This window comes from Phodopus roborovskii, unplaced genomic scaffold, assembly GCF_943737965.1.
Source record: "Phodopus roborovskii unplaced genomic scaffold, PHOROB, whole genome shotgun sequence".
In the NCBI taxonomy this organism is placed as follows: Eukaryota; Metazoa; Chordata; class Mammalia; order Rodentia; family Cricetidae; genus Phodopus; species Phodopus roborovskii.
The window spans coordinates 3332157-3349729 of record NW_026126693.1 but is presented as its reverse complement, the minus strand read 5'-3'; the positions used below and the strand labels follow the sequence as shown (position 1 = coordinate 3349729).

At 39.8% G+C, this 17573-nt stretch overlaps 1 protein-coding gene across 1 annotated transcript in view; it reads left to right on the top strand.

Annotated features, from left to right (window-relative positions):
- Positions 1-316: 316 nt before the first annotated feature.
- Positions 317-17573, top strand: part of Ccdc146 (coiled-coil domain containing 146) — a 146493-nt gene continuing 129236 nt past the window's right edge. The window contains exon 1 of the mRNA XM_051174808.1: positions 317-448. The gene's annotated coding sequence lies outside the window, so the exon portion shown is untranslated. The remainder of the gene's footprint in view (positions 449-17573) is intronic.

Below are 17573 nucleotides of genomic sequence, written 5' to 3'. Positions count from 1 at the left end.
ACAGAACTGAAGGATTGAAATCACAGCCGCAAAACGAGCCCGGTGAAAAAAATCACAACTTCAAAGCGCCGTATTAAAACCCTGACCCGGACTTCCTATTTCCGCCCCTTTGGCGGAGGCCGCCGGGATATGTAGTTCTACAGGTAGCAGACATCAAAGTACTCTAGTGGCGTTAAAACTACAGATCCCAGGAGACAGTGCGCCGAAATAGATAGAGTGACATGAACCGATTGGTAGCAGAGCCTAGTCGTTGCTTCAAGCTCATTGGCCAAGAGAACAACTGACCAATAGAAAGAGTGGAAGCAACAGGCTGTTTTCAGCTGTGTGGCTACCTTGGATACCAAGGACGCGACTTGTTGGGAGAGTGTGGAGTTTTGGAGTGATACCCCAGGGGCTAAAATCCATACAGAAAAATAACTCTAAATAAGGATCAAGACCAAGAGAAAGGGTAAGGAACGGCGTGTTTACAGATAGGAATTAGATGCAAAGTTACGCTCTGTAGGCTGGGTCTCCTGGGATAGAGCCACCTTCAGCAAGAGACCTTCCTTAGCAAGAAAGACCTATTCTGTTGCTTTCCCCCTACTCCTCTGCCCCTTAAGGGAACTCCCTCTTACCTAGAAAGTACTAGATAGAAAAGGGTGCTAGAATCCTAGATTTTTCTTAACTGTGAGTAACCTTAAGCCACTCACCCGGTGCCTTTAGGTTTTATAATTTTCTTGTAAAATGACGGCGACAATATCTACCTTGCCTTGTATGGAAGGGTTTTTTACTAGGATCAGTTGAAACTACAGTTGGCAAAGTGGTGCACAGTCTACAAAACTATTGAAGTAGTATTTTTGGAATAGCATTGTTTCTAAGTTGCCGGGAAATTTTGAGACATTTGATCTTGTTTAAAGAACAGCATAGCTCTCTTTCACTACAAATGATCCTCAGCATTAGTGGTAAATAAATAAATAAAAGCTCTTTCTCCCCCTCCCCCCATAAGACTTGTTCGGGGTATCAGATTATTTTCCTGGCCCTGTTGGTTTACCTGTGTCACAGGAACCCGTTCCTTCAGTTTTGATGTAAAGATAGAATGTACTAAATAACTCTATAAGGGTTCTTTCCTTCTTTATTATTAAGTAGGCAGTAAAAAGAAAAAAAAAAGAAAAAAAAAAGAAAGTGTGGGTGCAGCCATTATTTCACCCTTGCTTGCCTAGTCTCTCCCACTTTCTACAAATATTCCTTAAATACATTGCATACAGACAGATAGGTGTTCACTTTTAATCTTCCAGCATTTGAAAGCTGAAGCTGAGGATCTCAAATCTGAGGTCACCCTGGACTATATAAAGAGAACTCTGTCTCAATAAAATAAAATAAAATGGTACCTATAAAGAAAGATAAAAGCCCTCAGCCAAAATTAGGACCCCAAATTTTGGGACCTGGAGTAACAGACTGCTAGGCTGAGTCTTCACCAATGTCTGTATTGTTCTTTTCGTGAAGATTATGGTGGCAGCCCAAACCTGCTACCAGCAGCCTCAGAAGTCCTCTTACCCTTAGGGGCTTCCTCTGAGGTAAAGCCCATCCTTGACTTTGCTGCAAAAATGAATGTTGGGATAAACTAGTAAGAAAGAGAGTTGGAGTTGATAAAAAAGAGATTGTAAACATAGATTTACAAAGCATAGGGATTAACAGAGGTGATCATGCAGGAAAAATGAGACATGCTCAAGAACACATGTGTAGGCTTTTCAAAGGACATTTTGCCCTTAAGTGTCTCAACGGCAGCTCTGGAGAGTGACTCTTTTGGTGACTCTCAAGTTAGGCCTCAAAAGATGTCTTAGAAAAGTCTTTAAAACACTTTCTCCCCTTTTGCAACAAGTTAGATTATTGATTGCTCTAGGGGTGTCTTAGATTGGCTTACAGTCCTAAAATAAAACCATGTGTCATTAGAATTGTAGAAGAGGGTATCAAGACATGTCCTTTACTGTAAATAGGGTTTCTGGTGAGATTCCTAGAAAATTGCTGAGAAAGAAGAAAGACCACATGTGTTTAGGTCTTGGGCATGTTTCTTTGCTACTTCAACATTCTAACTTAGAAATGTCTCTATATAAAAGAAATATTACCTTCCTTTTGGCACCCTTCATAAATAATGTTGTAACTGTGTTGTGATTCATAACTTTCGGCTGGTGAGAGGCACTGGTTCCACTCTGAGTGAAGGTTCCTTTTCCTTCCCACGCTTCCATCATTCCTGTGTTTCTAGCCTGTCTCTGGAAGATATAAAATACATTTTATGCTAAGCAGAATGTCTTTGGCTTTGTGTTTTATGTGGACATAATTCTCAAATTAATCTTCAATTATATTTTTATGAAAACCTATTGGCATATTTTTGAAAACTTGAAAAAGGCACAAACAAGTTGACAATGAACTCAGATTTGCTATGTGATTGCTAGACATAGTTAGAATAAAAATGTATCCATAATAAATTACCTATATTTTTCCTTTCATGAGAAAAATTAAAATAATAGAATTGCCAACTGAGTCCTAATGGTATATATATGACACAATCATTTCATTACTTTCAAATAAAGGAACTAAAACTTATTGAACATTACATTTCTGGTTTTATGAGGTTGAGAATTGAGACTCTTATTGATATTAAGATTGATGTAAGATATTAAAGTTATCAACACCTAACACTCTAATATGTATCACATGTAAATAGTGACTAACAAATACCATTTTCAAAGCATGCTTATGTACATTGTCTCCCTATATCCTCACAAAACACTGTTAAGGATGCCTGTTACTCCCCAAGAACAACACATAAGAAAACAGACTCAGAAACACAAGATGAAGCCAATATGACCCAGAAATTGTGGGTTTGGGTGATGAAAGCATAAAATTATGAATGAACAAGAATTTTTGTCTTATAGGGCTACTTGTAGTTAGAAATAATTTAACAATCTAAATGCTCCCAAAAAGAGAGCGATAATTAAATTGACTATATATTGGTTGAAAGATTTTAGTTTGCAGAGCAAGGATGTAGGAAAGGGGCAGAAGAATAATTCTTGCAAGCGGAATATAGAAAATCATAAAGCATGGACATTGACATGGGAGGAGAGAACAGAAATTATGAAAACAAGAACGTTACTATGGTGAGAGGGCTAGTGGTCATGATAGGCTGATTCTGCTAAATAGGGCTAGCAACTGAATCATCAACGTCTTGTGAAATAACTGAAGTCTCTCCCAGGTCATGGCCCACAACAAGGAAATAGGCCCCCAACCCTGGAACAAATGATTCCAGATAAACATCCCTGTTTGGGTCACTCCTGGCCAACGGACAGTCTGGGGACTTTCCAAGTTATTCTTTGGTTTATCCTTTGAATAAGAACAGGTCATACCTGGGTGATCTCTCAAACATGAGATCATACTTTGTAATCAGTCACCTTGTGCCCCATGCATGTATGCTGATTGCGGTTTGTCTCTATAAAAAGGAGCCTAAACCCTTTGGGGTGTGTGCAGCTTTCCCTGAGATTGCTGTCACCCGAGTGCACTCGTTCAATAAACACCTCTTGCTTGTTGCATCTCCTGGTTTTGGTGTTTGTGTCTCAGGGCTCTCCCATCGGCCCATCAGGACCCCAGAATTAGGGTCCAACAGGTAATCTTATAAAACAATTTAAAAATTATATTTTGAAGGTGACTCGTCATACAGGAAATAACTATAATATAATATTGGCTAAAAGAGCATGTATTAACCTTTATGTATAGTTAAATACCAATTCTGTAATAACAATAATAAATTTAATGTGGAATTATATTCCTAGAAACAGTTCCAGAGGGAGTACAGCACTTTATCATGGCAGTTATCTCTAAGCAGTAAGATTGAATGATTATATCATGTTATCAGTAGTAAATATGCTTTGCATTTTAATAAGGAAAAAAGTAAGGACTTTTTAGAATGTACTGATCCCAAAAGCTGTCTCAGAAATTTAAAAAAATTTCTTGGACAGAAATATGAATGCAGATGGGTAGAATGTTTCCTACCAAATAAATGCGAATGTTCCATTTGTGGGCAGCAGAGGGCGTGAGGGTTTTCAGGAGAAACAGTAAGCAGACCAAGGATTCAGTAATTCAGCTAAAGGGAGGGAGACCACCAGACTGTCCTCATGTTCTTAATCATACATAATCCACTTTGAAACAAATGCCTCTTAGGATTTGTTATTCTTGCGAGATATAAATAAACTCAGAAGTATAAATACTTCTGAGAAGTATTTAATGGATCTGTAGGTAGAGCCATTTGAAATCTCCGTGTGAAACTACAAATAGAGACACTTGGGTTTTTTGTTTGTTTGTTTTTTGCTGCACTGGCTAAACAGTCCTGTGATACTGCACTTGGGAGCAAGCTCAAACTTGGAACCTCAGGGGAAGCATTTGGCATCTCACAGGCAACCAGGAAGTCTGATGCTAATTTTTCAGATGCTCCTTTGAAGAACTTTAATTCCTAGTTTGCCTTTTATTTTAGTGATACTGTATTTTAAATGATTTTTCTCAATGCGTTGAGATCAGTCTTTTTGAAATGTATTGTTGTGGTTTCTCACAATAATTAAGCCTTTAAATGTTGAATCATTTTCATTCTCTGGTTGTACTTTTTTGATCATGTTGTTGTCTTTTCTATATAAGTTGGTAGATTCAATTAATGGTTTATGAGAAGTTTTGTATTCCATATTTACATGGGTTATTAGTCTGAAATTTTCTTTGATGTCTTTTCTTTCTTTAGGTATCAGGGTAAATTAGGGGCAAGTGTTCCATCTTTTCTTTTTTCTGAGATAATTGTAGAGAATTAGTTAGTATTGTGGTTTAGTTTAATTTGTTTTACTAAAAAACAAATGTTCTTTATATAAAATCTCCAATTTATAAATCATTAGTCTCCCCCTATTTCCTTTCTAGTTTATGGAACTCTTATTTAGATATATGTGAAATTTGCACTTGTTCATTTATGCAGCTTAAGCTGTGTTTACATGCCGTGCACTTTTTTTATTCTTGAACACCATTCTGGATGATGTCTCAAATCTGTGTTCAAGTCTGCTAATTCTTTCCTAACCTAATCTTAGATAACCTCATATTTAATGTCCCTATTGGGTTTTCTTATTTTTTTAATTAGATTTATTTAGTTTATTTTATGTGTATGAATGTTTTGCTTGAATGAATGTCTGTGCACCATATGAGTGCCAGTTTTAAATCCCCTAAAACTGGAATTACAGATGGCTGTGAGCTGTGAGCTGTGAGCATGGGTGCTGGGAATCCAACCCAGGTCCTCTGCAAAAGTGGGGAGTCTCTTATCTGCTGAGCCATCTCTCCGGCCCTGCCTTTTCTTCCTAATGGCTGCATCTTCCTTTAGAGGATTGATTTGGTTTTTCCACAACACTTGCTTTCCCTTTTAAATTGCCCTGTGCAGCATAGTTCTTTTTAGTCTCAGTTGGGCCTCCTTTAACTATTTTGAAAAATTCAATTATTACAGTACATACTATTTGCAGGTTACTCTTTCCGCTTTGTTTGTCTCCCATTCATGAAACTTTTATTTCCTGTCATGATTAACAACATAGCTTGTTCATATAGAAAATGTAAAGTATAAGGTACAAAGCATCATACAAAGAAATGAACATATTTTGCCAAATATCTGATTTAAGAATTAAGATTCTCCTATCCTTTTTATCTTTTTTCCTTATTTATATGTGGCCTTCACTTTGTGGAGGGCTAACTTGAGAGCTATAAGGCTTCTCAGACACAATGAGTGTAGGGAAACCCCCATGTGCTCTTGTTCTGTTGGTTTTGACCAGCTCAAAACCAGTTTGCACTGGCATTGTCAGTTCATGCAGATGCCCAAGAATAAGAGAGCACTGAGCTTTAATAGAGAAATTGGGAGGGGTGATGGTGGAGGGGATATCCATACTCATCTCTTTTATCTCAACACTTAGCCTTGTGGGCAGCCTGAATTATGTGACAGCATAAGGTAAGATTATAAGAGAACCCAGTCTCTTAGGCCATAATAAAGGGACCCATGAAGCTAGAAAATACAGAGGAAATTCATATGAGAGAAGGCTTGAGAAAATGATTTATGTTTTGACTGCTACAAAAAAGTGGGCTCCGTTCCTGCATAAACATGGAAGACAGCCAAAAACTGAATCAAGACTTGGAGAAATCAATGGCAATAAACAGCAAGCTCTCAGAACACCTAAATTTTGCATACAGCATAACAAAGGTTTTGGAAAGAAAAACATTGCAACTATTATCCATGGAAGGCAAATAATTATGGTCTGAGTGTAAGTAGACTGCTCACCTATGGAAAGTAAACAAACAAATAAACAAGCACTTACGTAAATACAAACAATTAGATAAACAACTAACTAAATAAGTAAATAAATAAAATCAATAGGTCCTACTCAGAGCTTTACATAATTGAAAACATCCAGCATCCAAGCAAAAATCACCTGACTTATCTTATCCAACATGTCAGAAACAGAGTCTGGCTAGCTCTCAACAGGAGAAAAACAACTAACAGATCCAACTTCATAATAAAAGATTTTATTTACAGAGTTCAGAAAACTTTACAACAACCCAAATACTTCTCAACTATGAGTGGAAAAACAAGTTGACTTGTGTCCATATAAAAAGATGTATGAAAGAGATAAATGATAAAAACGTTTTAATAAGTGAAATAAGTCATATTCAAATGAGCATATACTATGTGGTTATACTCGTGGCCTTCTAGAAAAGGCAGCATGCAGATGCTGAGGAACAGGTCGGCTCTCACTGGTGTTAGTGTGGGATGAATGCCATGGCACAGGAAAGCTCAGTTGAGTCCATCTGCATACTGATTTCTACAGACACCTAGAGATGGAGAATGGCTGGCTCTGTGTAAAGGTGAAAACTAAGTTCCAGAAATCACCCATAGTGAATCCCACCTTGAAGCAGATGGCTTGGCAGGTGAATTCTGTCAAACAATTTAAGAAAACAACCATTTCTACATAAATGCTTCCAAAATTAGAAGATAATGCTTCCTAACTTATTTTATGATGCTTGCTTCATCTTTGAGGGGAGGGGGTGAGACAGGCCTCTGTGTGGTCTTGGCTGTCCTGGAACTCATTATATATATACCAGACTGTCCTCAAACCCACAGATCACAGAAATCCACCTGGCTCTACAGGGTAAAAGCATGTGCCCACAACCAACTTGCCTGCACTGTCTTGATAACAAAAGCAGACAATGATATTACAGAAACAAAACAAAACAAAACACTCCACAGAACAGGATTCCTCATACATGTGACAACAAGCCCAAAGCAGCAGCATGTGAAAAGCCTGGTCCATCTGAGTAAGGTAAGATTAGGTATTCATCTGAGGTTGTTTATTATTACAGAAATACCTGGAAAAACAGCCTGAAGAAGGGAAGATTCAACTGGACTTGTGGTTTCAAAGATTGTACTCTGAGCTCACTTGGTTTTGTTGTTTCTGAGCCTGTGCATTGTCACATGGTATCATGATAAAAAGGATGTGGTGCACCAGGAAGCCTATGATACTTTTAGTGGGTATAGGAGACAATCCAAATGCATGAAGAAGGGGAAGATGTCTTAGATGCCACTCCAAATACATGATGCATAAAAGAAAGAATCTGTGCTTCATTAAAATTAAAACTTCTAATCTTTGATAGACAATACCAATAGAATGAAAAGTAAACCTACTAACAGAAAAAAATTGCAAAAGTCACATTTGATAAAACACTATTTTCCAAAACATACAAAAGACTTAAAACTCAGTAACAGATTTAAAAAAGCAATCCATTGTCCTTAACAGACATCTAAGGAAAATATAGAGATTAAAAAAAAAATCCTGAGATAAAACTATGCACAGCATAAAAGTCATTATAGAAATGTAAATTAAAACTATGAGCTACTTCTACAGTCTCTAGAATTAAAAATACTGACAATACTAAGTATTGACAAGGATGCAGCATTGTAGGAATCCTTGCATGTTGCTAAGTATGACTAAGGAGGTGCAGCCATTTTCTAAACCAATTTGCAGTTTCCTAGAAAATTAAATAAACATTTGCCTTATTACCCAGCAATTCTACTCCATGCTATTACTCATGTTATAGAAGTATATAGTCACATGAGGAGGTCTTGCCCTGTAATGTTATTAGTAACTTCATTCATAATAACCCAAACGTGGAAACAAATGAAATATCTGTCAACTGGTGACATGTCAACTGGTGTATGTCTGCAGTAGAATCGAATTCAACAAGAAAGGGAACTAATACAGGTAAACCACAGTGTATGAGTCTCACAACCCTGGTAATAGAAGCCAAATATGTCTTTGATTCTGTCTTACTTTGGGGATACCATAACAAAGTCTTATAGACATGGTGACTTATAACCAACAGAAGGAATTTCTCTCGGTCCTGAAGGAAGTCCATGGTCAGAATGTCAACATAATTATATTCAGATGAGGATGCACTTCTGAGCTCCAGGCCTCCAACTTCTTATGTCCTTGTGTGTCAGAAAGAGAACTAAGTAGAACTCTGTTATCTTCTCTACTGGCCCTAAGGCACTCATCCCATCATGAGAGCATCACTCATACGACCCATTATTCTAACTGGCCCTGCCTCCAATACACCAGTTAGAATTAGTTTTTTACATGAATGGGTATGTGTGGCACACAAGCATACACCTCATAGCAGACTATATGAAGTTTTTAAAAAGACAAAGTGACTGGTCAGTCTCAGATGCTCCAGGAATGGTGGGTGTGGAGGGTAAACACAGGTGGGATGAGGAATAGTGTCTTAGTTAGGGCTTCTATTGCTGTGAAGGACACTATGACCATGGCAACTCATAGAGGAAATTGTTCCCGGGGGGCATGGCTCATTTACAGTTCAAAGATTTAGTCCATTATCATCATGATGGGGAGCCCTGCAGCATGCAGGCAGATGTGGTGATGGAGCTGTGCGTCCTACATCTTGCAGGCAACCGGAAGTGGTCTATCTCACTGGACATGGCTTGACTATATATGAGACTTCAAAGCCCACCCTCACAATGACAAACTTCCTCTAACAAGGCCACACCTAGTCCAAAAAGCCATACTTCCTAATAGTGCCACTCCTATGAGATTATGGGAGCCAATTACATTCAACCTACTGCAAACAGTGAAGGGATACAAAGGAACATTTTAGAATAATAGAAAAGGTCTTATCAGTGATCAGATTTTTAAGGACTCGATGGCTTCCTGCCTAGAATGTTACTTTTTGAGGGCAGGTTGTCACAGAAGCCTTCAGTGTCTCTCATTCTCAATTACAAGTCTTCAGTCATTGGTAACACTGCAAAAGAAGCTTCCTAACCCATAATAGTAAGCAGCATCATGGACCATGAACTTCCACATGGTTTCTAGTGGCAGCACAGATAATAAACATCAACATAGTCTCCTGCAGCAGCCTTGATCATGGATATCAACATGTCCTCAGGGAGCAGCACAAGTCATGGACATCCACATGGCCTCCAGTAGGAGCACAGACCATGGACAACAAGATGACATCAGACAGCAACTCAGGCCACAGACATCCACATGTCCTCTTACAGTAATGACAGTAATAGGGACCATGAACATCAGCATTGTCTCAGGTAGCAGGACAAACCACAGACACCACCCCTAATCATGGTGCCTCTCCCCTTCTTCCCCCACTCTTTCAGCATGGGCTACAGACATCTACATGACCCCTGCTTCAGCATGAACCAAGGACACCAGCATGGCCTACAGCAGCAGCACAGATCATGGTGCCTTTCAAGGAGGCCCAATCCATAAAATGGACTGTTGTCCATCTTGGACATCCTGCTGTGCATTGGGAGTGGGGAGTGCAGAGCCTCTGCCAGTCCAGGCTGCTGTACACCACTGTGCTGGCCAGATTTGCCTCTCTCCACTGCTCTTCTCCTCCATCTTTCCACCTCTTCATTGCACATTCATCCTTCAAAGTGGCATTGCAGCCTGCTCTGTGTCACACAGTACTTATATTTTCGTTCAAACAGCTTTACATGCAAATACTCATTATAACGAGTCATTGGTCTGGTTCAACATTTCTGGTTTCTGAAGCATCATAAACCCTGGACTGTCACTGAGATGCCTCAAATATCTTGTTGTTGCCCACAGTCAGGGTGATCTTGATGGTGGTCAGGGTGTCTTGAGGCACAGTCCGTGAGAACTGCAGGTCACACACACCTCTCTGCCGGAGGACAGTACCTCTTCTTTCCCAGCAGGGCAAGCAGTTCTAGCTGCAGCAATTGTGACTCCTTGTTGTGGGCTAGGCTTTCTGGACCAGGCTCCAAGAGGACCAAGGACTGGGTGTGGCTCCATTCAGCATCTTTTTTCTGATTTCATGAGACCACTTTTTAACAGCATCTTCCCTTTACACCTGCCTTTTTAAAAGCTTTCCTGGAGATACTTCATGCTCTGTATGCACATCCTCTGTGGCTTCCTCTCCCCCACAGAATATCTAGGGGTCTCCCAGACTCCTGGAAGCTGTTCTGAGATCCTTTGGGTGTCAATGACTACCACCATCTTGAATCTAAGGCCTATTGTTATAGGACATGTTGTTTCTTTGTTATTTTGCAAAAAGAGATTGATATACTTGATTGTAAGGCCTTTGCTACACAAAACTCAGTCTGCATCTCTACATCTCTAACTTCATCTCTCCATGTATCTCAGATTTGAAGCAAAGTGCTCATTGTGCCCTCCAACAGTCTCTGATCTCGCCCCATTAATCAATGCCTGTCACTATAACTAATAATTTATAAAAAAAAAAAAAAAAAAGGGCTATTTTGGCTCACAATTTTCAGAGTTTATCCCATGATCAGTTGGTCTCAATGGCCTCTAGTCCTCCATTAGCTCATCATAATGGCAGCTACAACAGTCTATCCCTTAATATTCTTGAATGCCCAAGTTCTAAACCCATTTCTTCCTTAAAATGAGGTTCTGGGTCCATAGGGTATCTTTAAAGGTCCATATGAAACTGTTTTCTTATTACCAACTCAGAAATTTATTTTTATTTTTGGTGGCTTCTTCGAATGCAAAGGTAGAAAAATATGGTTGGTTAATGTTCTTCTAACCCTGTAAGTGATCATTCTTTGTCCTCTAGAGGAAGGAGCTAGATTGGGCAAGAGATGCTGTGCAGAGGAGGAAGACTGATGTGGAGGTCCCCTTGGGGTGCTTGGAAATGGGGAATACTTACTTAACCACAAAGGGAGGCTAGATAATGCACAGATAAGGGAGAGGAAACTTGACCTACTTCACTTATTGTGCAAGGTGGCTCTTTCCTGGCTTGGAATTGACTAATGACTTTTTAAAAAGCTTTGTTGCTTACTTTCTTTTTCTCCAATGCCCAGTACCCTACACAATTATAATCTGATATTTCAGATTTCAAAATGTAATTTGAGGAGCAAACTGCCCATTGTATATTTCTTTGCTTTCATACTTCATTAGAGCTCTGGATTAAACTCAGTCTAGAGAGTGAGGGTAGGTTAAGGAAGTCCACACATGTCTGAACAAAAGGATAAAAGAATAACAGATATGAAAATAAATAGCCACCAAGGTCTTCTGTCTCTGGAGATGCAGGATGCTCAGATCTCCACCCAAGAGAGAGCCAGAACCTTTCTCTTCCTTATAAGGGATCATATGCATACACTGAAGCCACACCCTAAAGCCAGTACCTCAAATCTATTGGGGGAAACAAGATGCCATTACAGGAGAGAACCAGTTCATGTAGATTATATATTATTGAAACATATGGCCCAGCTGTCAAAATTATTACAGATGCATTGTATACAAAAGAAAGAAAACAAGACAGTAGCAAGTGGACACTAATGTTTATTGAGGAGTATCTGCTGTGCTCTGGCTGAGACTTCACAGATATTACTCCACTTGATTGTCACAATACTGGCAAGTATTTTATAGCTTATGGAACAGCTGGAGATTATTATTATGCCCTAGGTCCCACCCAGAAGGAAATAATTGAAATTGAAGTCTAAGCTGATGAACTTCAAACAGCAGCTTCCATCCAGGGAGACTAATTTAAAGTGGTGAGCCCAGGGTAGGTAATCTGAGGAAGAAGAGGAGAGGAAGGGGAGTCATCTATTGCGAGGACCCAAGAAGAAAGTGCTTTGCCAATGCCATTTGGGGAGATCTTTAAAGATCTATTGCTTTTTAAAATTATGTCTATGTGTGTACCTATGTGAGTTTATGGGCACCACATGCATATAGGTGCCTACAGAGGTGATGAATGCCTTGAAACTGGAATTACAGGTGGTCCTGGTCCTCTACAATAGCAGTAAGTGCTGGGCTGTGTCTCCGGATCCATGGAGGAAGTGTTAAATACAATATAATATGAATGGATAAGGGCTGTGAGCCTGCAGATAGTTTTAATAACTCCTGCTGATCTTGGGCACATCCTCTACCCTCTCTGACTTTCAAATTACTTCTCTACAAAATGAAGATAATTTATTTGGTCTAAGATTGTTGCTAGGAATAAAGAAAATAATACAAGGGAAGCTTTATTTAAATTATCTATTTGCAAAGGCATTTTAAGAAATATTGATACACCCTGTGCAAGAGTGTCTTCAAACAGGAATCTATGTGGGAGACAAAGTTCATGTCTGTTTCTGTGAGTGTCCTGCCATAAACTCTAAGAAAGAGGGCAATACCCAAGGAGCTTTGAAGGGAGGGCAAGGCATTTGTCTTGGATCTGAGCTTGGAACACAGTGGATGTGGAGAGAGAGGGGCAAGGGGGTAATGCAGTGAATAGAGAGGATCCAGCACAGCCATCCATCCTTCCATCCCACGGAACAGAACTTATTTTAGACCATAACCTCAAGTTCTTTGTGATCATAGGCAAGTAGAAGATTCTTCATTGATTACACAGGCACATTGGTAGGGTCTAACTGTGTGTGTGTGTGTGTGTGAAAGTTTAACAACAGCATGTGCACTTGGACCTTCCTCTCAGAAACAACCTCCCTCCTCCTCCTTCTCTCTCTCTCTGTCTCTCCCCCTCTCTCTCTGCCAACCACAACCCTTTTGGAGGTTATTTTCTTTTTATGTTGTTTGTAGAGACAGAAAGAAGCCGTGGCTTGCTTTCCTAGGCCTTCCAATGACAAAGCTTTTTACCCCATTCTCTTAAAATCTTCTCTATAGCTTTAGAAAAATGTTTCTAATCTAACTTAGTCTTTATATAATAATAATGAATCTTGGGTAATTGTTCAAAGAATAAAAGATCTCTTCATGAAAAAGCAGTCGTTTTACCTGCTGCATTTAGGATTGCCAGGTTGGTAGTGTCTGATACTGCTATTGTCCAGTAAACGAATCTGAGTGTGCCTCATTTAAGATGGGCTGCCCAGTGTTCCAAACTGCTCATCTTGCAGACCAATGTCTCCTTAGGAAGGACTTTTAGTAAGACATTTAATGTGTTCTTCAGAAGAAATAAACATAAGATCACAGAGCTGTTCAAGATTTGAGGGGCACTTTTTCTCACAACTATTTACCAGTATTTTCTTACCAGCCATTCAACACTTCTATGATTAAAAACATATTTTTTAGAAACTTAAATAAAAATAAATAAATAGAAGTTTCCCAGAGTTCCTCCTTCCTCCAGGATGTTTGGCTCGTTACTATAGAAACAAACACCTGGTAACCCATAGCACTGGGCTTCTGGGGAAAGGAACATGTGATCGTGTTTTGCTGCCAATAATAAGGATTCGGTTACACAACACAGAATGATCAGAGAGTATGTGGACCCAGGAGGGAAGTACAACATGTGTGACTTCCATATTATAGTATGCTACTTCTAAAGGGACCAAAACTTGTGTGTCCTGTGGCTGGTAATATTGAAAGAGGACATGGTTCCTTACTGTGCCTTTCGAAACTGGAACATTGCCATCTTACCTCAGAGCCCCACTCTGCAGCCTTGCTCCATTTTTTGCATGCTCCTTGCAAGTTGAGAAAACTTTCCTTAAGAGTTCAAAATTAAAGCAAAATGCTGACCACCTATGCTGGGTTTGAAAGAGAAGGAAGTGGTGTGTCTTACAAAATGGGGCAGGCCCTGCCACGTTCCTTGCTTCATTTTCTTTCTTTGTGAAGCTTCCCGTTTTGGGTTTGATCTTAACCGCACATGAAGTGAGAGACACCGAGTGAGCTGTTCCTCTGAGATAGGAACGAAGCCTTTCAGTTTCACTTCACTTATCCTCAGAAGTATTCTGCTTCTCTGTGCATCGAGAACTTGGGCAGCGTCCATGTGAGGCGCGGCAAGGCCACTTTGTTCCTCTTCAAACTCTTCCAGCGAAGAGTTGGAAGAGTTGCACATGTCCCTACCCTCCAGCTGCCCTTTAGAGCTTGCTGTGCCAATGATGCTCCTGGAAGTATGTGATGCTCTCAGCCCAGCTGCTGCAGCTGAAGCATGTATGAGCTTCTGTCTGTTATAGTGTTTTAAGATGTCTGCTTGTGACTCTTATTAATTAGCCTTGCCATCCATTTATGAACCGCCTGAAATCAAATTACTGTCTATCTAGTATTGCTCATCATGGTGTCTGGTTCCTGCCCATGACACTGTGGTGCCTCCTAGTCACCAAATTCACATTCTTCCCAAGCCATTCCTTCAGACCACCAGAAGTAGCTGTAAAAACAAGCAGCTCTCCAGTAGGTGTGAGTTATGAGTCAGGCAGTCAGTGGCTTTTACAATCTTGCCTAACTTTGTAAAAAGGGTGTTTGTCTTTCTATTCTCATGACAAAACACCATGGCCAAGGTAACATATGAAAAAAAAGCATTTAACTTTTATATGCCCTTGAGACTATCAGCATCATCAAAGTCATAGCAATATGATATTCCCTCTTTTACTCTCACGATGTTGAGTTTTTAAGAATACTTACCAGGCAGGGTGAGGGCCCATACGTATAATCCCATGACTTGGGAGGCAGAGGCAGGCAAATCTCTGAGTTTCAAGCCAGCTGAAACTCTGTCTCAAAAACAAAAACACCAAAGAATTACCTAGATAACTTGAAATAGATTTAAGTAGATCTAAATTATTGTTAGTTGTGGGCATTATGTTATATAATTTTCTGGGAATAACTTCAACTTCATACCTGTAGCCACCACTCCACATTACCCATAATTTCTCATAACCACCACCCAGATCTGTTTCTATGGGTCTGTTAGAATAGAGCAGCCAGCCACATCTTTCTGTCCAGTTTATTTCACTTTGAATAATGATCTCTGGTTCTATCCATAACATCACTGTGGAGACTTGAATGAAAATGGCCCACATAGGTTCATAGGGAATTGTACTATTTGGAGATGTGGCCTTGTTGGAGGAAGTATGTCACAGTGGGGTGGTTCTGAGTTCTGAAGAGCTCATGTAGGGCCCAGTGCCACGCTCTCTTCCCGCTGCTTGCATATCTGCATGTAGAACTCTCAGTTACTTCTCCAGTAGCAAGTCTGCCTCTGGGCCACCATGCTTCCTGCCATGATGGTAACAGACTAAACCTCTGAACTGTAAGCCAGCTCCAATGAAATGTTTTCCTTTATAAGAGTAGCTGTGGTCATGGTGTCTCTTCACAATAGAAACCCGAACTATGACAATTACAAACATCAGGATCCCCTTTCTTTTGAAGGCTGACTAGTGTCCATTGTGTAAATGGATTACATTTCTTTTATCATTCATCTACTATGACACTGCATTAATTCTATAATTCAGTTCTTGTGAGTGGCACTGGACTGGCAACAAACGGGAAAGTGCTGGTAAATCTTGGAGATCACAATTTTAGTTCTTCAGGAGAAGTAACACCACTGACTCTAAGCCCATTTGCCTATAATTCATTAAGTCCACAGTGTGTAGCATAATCATTTTACCAATTTAGATTTCTGCTAAGAGTGTATAAAAACTTAGCTTATATCTTCTTCGGCTTTTGTTCAGTAGGCCTCCTGGTGGATGTGTGGTGCTGCCTCACTGTCCTTTTGATCTGTTTCCTCCTGATTACGGGAAATGTTGAACACCCTTCCTTATACCCATGGGAAACTCATATGTTGAAGTCTGTCTGATAATGTCTCCTAGAGCTCTGTTATGGTGCAACTATATGATGTGAAATGCTTTGCTTGTATTCAAATATTTAGAATGTTCAAGAGAATAAAGATGGAGAACTTCAGTAGATGGGAAATTTGTCCAAATGTAGCATAGTATTCATCTTTTAAAATATTTTAAATTAAAAATTTTGAATTTGAGTGTTTACATGCATATTTGTGCACCAAATGCATGCCCAGTGCAGGATGCTCTGGAGTTTTTAGCTGTCTGTAGGTGTTGGGAATCAAAACCAAGTCCTCTGTAAGAATAACAAGTGCTCTAAACCACTGAGCCATCTCTCCAGCCTACATAAACAGTCCCACACCAAGGGGGTACAATGCTTTGGGAAGGTTGCCTCAACTTCAGTTTTCAATTAGTGCCATTATAATCAGGGGCTTATAAAATAAGTAGTTGTGCTGTGCTTTCTAATGCTTTTCTAAAGGCAAAAAGCTGGAAACTTCCCATATGTTAATACCTCATGGTGCAGCTACATTAAGGAGTGGCTTATGGCACTCTAAACAATGAACAAATGTGTGTGCTTAAGGGGGAGTCCAGATGATATCAGAAGCCACTAACATCACATAAACACAGATAATCTGGTGTTCCTGGTGAAAACATATGTTACCAACTATGAAGAAACTTGCAGTAGCCAGAGAAAGGAAATGAATACATGTCTAACTTATGACAGGAGATGACTAGAAATGGCCAGGCAGAAGCTCAAAGCTATGGCTTTCTAAAATAAGATGACTTAGCTATTGGTATTTTCATTTGACAGAGGAAAAAATTCAATGAATAATGATATGTCTGTGGCCACTTGACCAGTAAATTCAAGAACCAGAACCTTCCCAAACTTTCTGGTTCATATAACAGTGTGCCTTCCATTTGAATGGACAAAGTGTCATTGTCATCAAGTTCAGCAAATCTCGTAAGACAGACGTGAGATGGTGTGGACCAGCAATCGCAAGACCTGAAAATGAAGACAGTGGCAGTATCTTTTCTGAAAGGAGTATTAATGTGGATGGTTTCTTTAACTAAGAACATATCCATGCAATTCTGGAATTAAAAGAACAGTTAATGAGACTGGCATTCTTTCCTTCAGGGGAGGCACCTTCTCCACATTCTCTACAGAAGGGCAGAGCCTTCTACATGGGATCAGTGGCACCTTGTAGGGGTCCACCTACAAACTGCTCCGGCTCTACTTAGAACAAATCAGTGGCTGATATGTACATCTGCCTTCCTAGATATGTGATCCAGGCAATTGTGTATATTGTATAGCAGAAGATACCTGGCTTGATGCCATGTGTCATCATCTTCAAATGTTTACTAATTATCTTTTTTAGCTTGTGTTTTGTTGGGACAAACAAGCATACACTTGAACTGGAGAAACCCGCCATGCAGCAGTGGGCACAAGCAAAGAACTGAGCCTGTGGCTATGGCCAGCAGTGTGGGTGTTGAG